The sequence below is a fragment of the Alosa sapidissima genome, chromosome 23, assembly GCF_018492685.1.
Source record: "Alosa sapidissima isolate fAloSap1 chromosome 23, fAloSap1.pri, whole genome shotgun sequence".
Classification (NCBI taxonomy): Eukaryota; Metazoa; Chordata; class Actinopteri; order Clupeiformes; family Clupeidae; genus Alosa; species Alosa sapidissima.
The window spans coordinates 24541025-24547024 of NC_055979.1; the positions used below are offsets into that span (position 1 = coordinate 24541025).

The 6000-nt window shown below is 39.1% G+C and overlaps 1 long non-coding RNA gene across 1 annotated transcript; it reads right to left on the reverse strand.

Annotated features, from left to right (window-relative positions):
* Window positions 1-1315: 1315 nt before the first annotated feature.
* Window positions 1316-5226, reverse strand: LOC121698836. The gene is made up of 2 exons (XR_006026878.1): window positions 4942-5226; window positions 1316-1450 (listed from the first exon to the last, which is right to left on the reverse strand). It is a non-coding gene; the product is annotated as an uncharacterized LOC121698836 (long non-coding RNA).
* Window positions 5227-6000: the final 774 nt, after the last annotated feature.

Genomic DNA, 6000 nt, shown 5'->3' on the forward strand with positions numbered 1-6000 from the left:
CATGGACATTATTCAAAACTTAAAATTCTACAGATTTCATTGAATGTGTTTTGTTCTTTAAACTACATTACACAGAGTGAGAGGCAAATCATACATGTAGCTGGATTTTTGGATGGTGTGGGTCTTAATTTGTGAATTGTGGACCCTTTCTCTGTGTAATCACTATCTACAGTCCGTATAGTCTGTACTTAAATGGTACAGTGTCAAAAAGCAATTCTAGGGGGGTTTAGGGGTATAGTCCACCGGAGAACATTTTGAAAAAAATGACCACTCAAATGATGTCTTCTAGTGAATTTAGGGAGGGAATATGGACAAATTTAGTCATCGATAGATGTAGGTTATCTGGATTGAAACAACATTCTAATGCAATTCTAACTTGCCTGTCCTTTTCTCCTTCTGTTTCTCTAGCTTCTTTCCAGTCTCCTGGTTTCTCTCCCTGTCTTCTCCACCTGTGTCCAGTTCCCCCCTTTTTCTTTGGTTGGAAAAACTTGGCTATGCCAAACCTTTTCATTTCTCATCTTAAACCTGCAGTTTGTCATACTTAAAAATAGCATGTTGGTTAAAATCATGTCATTCAAATCCAATTCATCTATCCATGTCAAGGGAATCTTAATCCTTACACTGTAACAAGATTCTGTGATTTTCACAGCTTGCTGTTTTGGGGAAAAATGTGTACTGTATACTGTATATGTTGATGTGGTTTCGCTATGAATTATGGTAAAAAAATGGTCAAACTACAGTAATAACATTTTGCTGCGAATCATAACACAGTAATATAAATAATAAGTAATATGACCAGGGCCGGATTAACCATTAGGGCAACTGGGCACTTACCCAGGGGCACGGGACCAGTAACATTTTAAGGGGTCCTGGGGACAGTCAAAATATTACTTTTGATCACGTTACAAACGCAGCCCAGATAGCAGACGGGCATTGAAACTATGTAGAATCAACATTACATTGTCAACCATGAATCATTTAATCAATGTCGGATTTCGATGTTGATTTAACATCAGTTTGCACCCTCAGTTAATATTGAAACAATGTTGATTTATTAACTATAGACCAGCGGAATTTCAATTGTATTTCAATTAAAATAAATATTGAAACAATGTTGAAATTACAACCAAACTAAAGATCAATGCGATTTCAATGGTATTTCAATTCATATTAAACCGCAGTAAACCACTATAAATCTGGCAAAATATTGGGAAATTCATACCCTGCTTTATCTACAGCCAGGATACATTTGGCTAGGCCTAGGTATGTCTGGTTTAGGCTACACAAGCTTGCATAAATAACCATTGACAACTTGTTATCAGTTTGAAAAGCAAGTGCATTTATTCACTCTTCTTCATTTATAAATTCCCGTGTGCTGTGCTTCCCTGCCATCTATTCAGTAGGCCTACGGTTGCAGTCAGCCTGACCATCCAGTTGAGTGAAGCGGCACCTAACAGAAATAGAAGAAAGATATACAGTGTTAGATAAATATGTTAAACTGAAGGCTACTTACAAGTGAAACTTTAGAATAATCATATTCCGTCTATGTACATCGTAGCCTAACTTACAAACTCATTCATGCTTGAGCAGGGTCGGACTGGGAACAAAATTCGGCCCTGGCAATTTTCTCCTGGACCGGCCCACTACTGGACCGACGACTTACCATCTATTGATGTCATTGTGGTGGAGACATTTTTCTGTTCAAGATTGGCATGGAGACAATGGGACATGGTTGCCTTTGTCAGTGTCCTTATGTGAACCTGCACAGGTCAACTTGCTCATCTTTACTTGCGTACCACTTCACACCAGTGCTTCAGACCAGGGCTGATGCTTCAGCAATAGCCGTCACTGAAAAGCTGTAAGTGTTGTTGAACACAGCTGTTCTCACATTAGCTGATTGCGATAAACATAAACCATTGTTGCCTAATTACCAATTATTCATTACACCTGTGTGTAGTATCTACTTTTTTTTGTGTGTTTCACATTTAGTATTTTGCAGTATTTTTAAAATACAAAAATACACACCAATAAAGTATTTTGATACAAAATACAGAGCCATTTCCTTCAACCCAATAAAATACAAATGACAAAATACTATTTTGCATTTGAAACACATATTACATGTTTCAGAAATACTACCCATCCCTGGGAACTGGCAGATTACATCTTTATAGTTGGCCATATGATGACATACTTAGGTTAATACTGTATTGCACCAGTTAGGGCACCAAAATGGCCAGTAGCTGCACTGTGTAGCCTATCTTGACATGTCTAAGTTTTGGGTTACAATATACAGGTAGTGGGCTCTCTGTTGATTTTAATGAGTAGGCCTAAGCCTAAAGTTACAGCATTTCTATCACAATTGACCAGACTTTGACCTTTTGTCTTCTTTAAACAAAATTCTGGCTATGATTGTTCCTTGTATTGCATCATGAGCCATCACTGCACCTATTGCATTCTACTGTAGCCTTAAGCCTAGCTCAGTCATTATGTTGTACCACATCACCCTCCATTAGAAGTGCAATGAGCTACATTGAGCATAATAAACTGCATTTAGAATTCCAAATCCATATTTCTAGATATTTTGGTAAAAGTAACTTAAAAGTAATACAATAGTGTAATGCCTTACAATTCAGAGACAGTAATATTATAATGTAATGAATTACTTTGAAATGACAGTAATAAGTAATACATAATATATTACGATTTTGAAGTAACTTGCCCAACACTGATTAAACCACATGTCACTGTTTGACTAAATGAAAAATATAGGCTACTGAACATGCATGGAGATCGTCATAGTTGACAGAAATTACGATTTGTGCCAACATGTTGTAGAAACACAACCAAAGCCTTTAGGCCAATTTGGTGCAAATCTTCTACATTGGTTATAGTCAGCGATTCACATTAACTGTAGGCTATCACCACAAGTGTATACTAAACGTTTTTGCCCAAGTTTGTGTGCCGTCATCACATTTTGCAAAATTAGGCTACCTTCGTTACTAACCTACCAGTTGATACTTTTTACGTGCATCGAGATTGATTGTGCATCTAATGTAACACTCGGTGGAGATACTTCCACTTTCCAAGTTCCACTTTCATTGTCGTTGTGAGCTAAAAGGCTACTATATGGGAAATACTTTGAAGTTCCTTTTGAGTCCAAACATGAATAGGTTTTCTTTAACCTGTGCTACACTTTTCCACCAAGTTGTGCGAAAATTGTAGGTACCCGGAGATTTTTTTTATGTTGACAGACAAACCGCACTACAGTAGCCTACATGGTGCAGTAAATGGAAGCTCTTCGTAGCGCGTGCAACTTACGTCTATGAAAACAATATATTTATGGAATAAAATTAGACACCTCTGATTGCTGTTTACGGTTAAACTGCGATGATGTGAACACCAGCCAGCGGAGGGCACTTATATAGCCTAGGCTACCATGCATGGACTCGTAGGCTATATTTCCCCACAAACCAAGCGGCTGCTTGGACAAATCCACTTGAGGGGTGGGGCAGGGGGGCGCGATCGTAACACACACTGAACCTGTCATGAAGAGGCCAAAATGATTGACCTGTCACCCCCCAATCCAAATGGATGCAACTGCATTTATAGGCTAAGCCAGAGAATGTCTAATAGGAAGAGAATTGGCACTGTCTGGTTACTTCCAGTTTCTGGACTGGTTGCAGTTCCTCCTCAGATTCCACTTGAGGGCGCTCGCAGGCGAGTGCAGAATGCATGGAGGTCTATGGAGCTTTACCCCTCAATATCCACTTTTCTCTGGATATAATTTTTTGAGTAGTAATTTGAATGTTGCATTCGCTAGGAGAGGCAAAGAAAATACACACTGTTGATTGTTATATTTTTTGAAGTCACGTCTAAAAAGTTTGAAGTCTTCTAAAAAGCCTTTCAAATATGTCAATGACGTCATTCATTAGCACAATGCTAGCGTGATATGGGCAACAACGACCCAACCTGTAAGAAATGAAAAGGACATAAGTACTCGTTCTTTCAACTTTAGATCTTAACCCTTAAAGGAGTACCGTCACACCGTGACGGGAATGTTGAGAAATGAACGTTCTAAAGAATATCTGGGTTCATTGAATTCAACATAGAATTTTAGAACCTTCAATTGTTGCGGAACTTAGAACGTTCAAAAACCTACACCTTTAAGGGTTAAATCTATATTGAACCTGCATAAACTACAATAAAATCTATCATTCTTCTACGACAAGCAGGTGAAAGAGATACATTTAGCCGTCTAGCTCCATAGACCCCCATTCAACCTGCACTCGCCCGCAATCACCCCCAGTGGAATTCTAATGAAACTGCAACCAATGTCGATACAATGAGGCTTAATAGGAAGTGCCAAGGCTCTCCGTAGACGGGCTCTGGCTAACCCTAGGTCTACATGACGGGCCGCAAATAGGCTAAATAACTTAAAAAAAAAAAAAAAAAAAATCCCGGAGGTCACCGGCCCACATATGGACCGGCCCACCGGGCATTTGCCCAGTTGTACAGATTACCAGTCCGAGCCTGTGCTTGAGTCAACTTAGGCTAGCTAGCTGGTAAGCCAGCAGCACATCATCTTCAGCCTATCATTTTGACAGTAAAAGTTTAAACTCAACAAACATTTTATGTAAATCATATAAATATAATAAACTCTAACTTACTGACAACTAACGTTAAGGAAGGCCTAATTATAAATCAGACTGCCGAGTTACGTTAACGTTAACATAACATTATGATGAACTGCTAACGTTAAAGTAAAACATTCATTTGACCAGCAACGATAACGTAGCTAGCCTAAGTTGACTCAAGCATGAATGAGTTTGTAAGTTAGACAGTAGGCTACGATGTACATAGACTGTAAACATGCCCGAATTTAATGTAGTACAATTTCACATTGAAACATTATCGTTAGATAAATAAATGCTTGCTTACCATTAAGGTGGAGCGGCGAACTTGACAGAGAACTGAACACGGTTGGTCTGACTGAACCGTTGCTCAAAATGATCTCCCGCCGGACAGTTCAAACGTTGTCGCGCGGTCAACTAAAAATCCACTAGGCTACTTTTCAATCACCACGTCAAAATTTCCCAGTAAACCATACATCCATGACTTTTCAATATCTTTTACTGAACTATTTATCGATGCTCTATCGATTATGGCAATATAAACTATAAACCAATGTTGTTTCGATGTCTCTCTATCTATGCTCATGTACTGTCGGGGTTTTGTCAGGATTGTAATGCTGATTCAATGTCTATTTACCATTGAGATTTCAATCTCAACCAAAATGATGATTTGGATGGAAAATCAACATCATATCAATGTCACCTTGCTATCTGGGAGTACTCACTTCCGTAATCATATGCAGATTGTGCAACCCGTTCGATCAAAATATTATGTTTAATCACGTCAAAAACAGTGTTTGTAGCTGCCTGCACAAATGCCGCCTGCCGTCAGTCAGTGAGTGAGAGCGAGCTATCACGTTGAAACATTTCATAACATCCAGACTAGGCTATACTCGTGATGTCATTTTAGCTAACGTGGTTAGCGTTTTCTTGGATGCAATTGAGCAGTTAGTCCACAGTAGTTATTATCATGAACAAACTGTCAAAAATAAGCCCCGCCCCCTGAAACATCATAAATACGTCATAACAACGCCTCATTTTATGCAAATTAGCCACGTGGTTGTCACCACGTGTTGTTTGTTATTGTTATTGTTTTGTGAGTCATGTGACAGTCATGTGACTGGTGTCAAACCCCTGGGCAGCCATATTGGATGTAAAGTCATGTGACAGTCATGTGTCTGTTGTCAAACAATGCCACACCCCCCCTTGGCATCCATATTGGATGTAGTGTCATGTGACAGTCATGTGACTGATGTCAAACCCCTGGGCGGCCATATTGGCCGCCAAACCCCCATGTGTGTTTTGTGGATAATGGGGGATCAGATAAACTTTGTAAGAGTTGTATATGTTTAGTGGTAAATGGGGA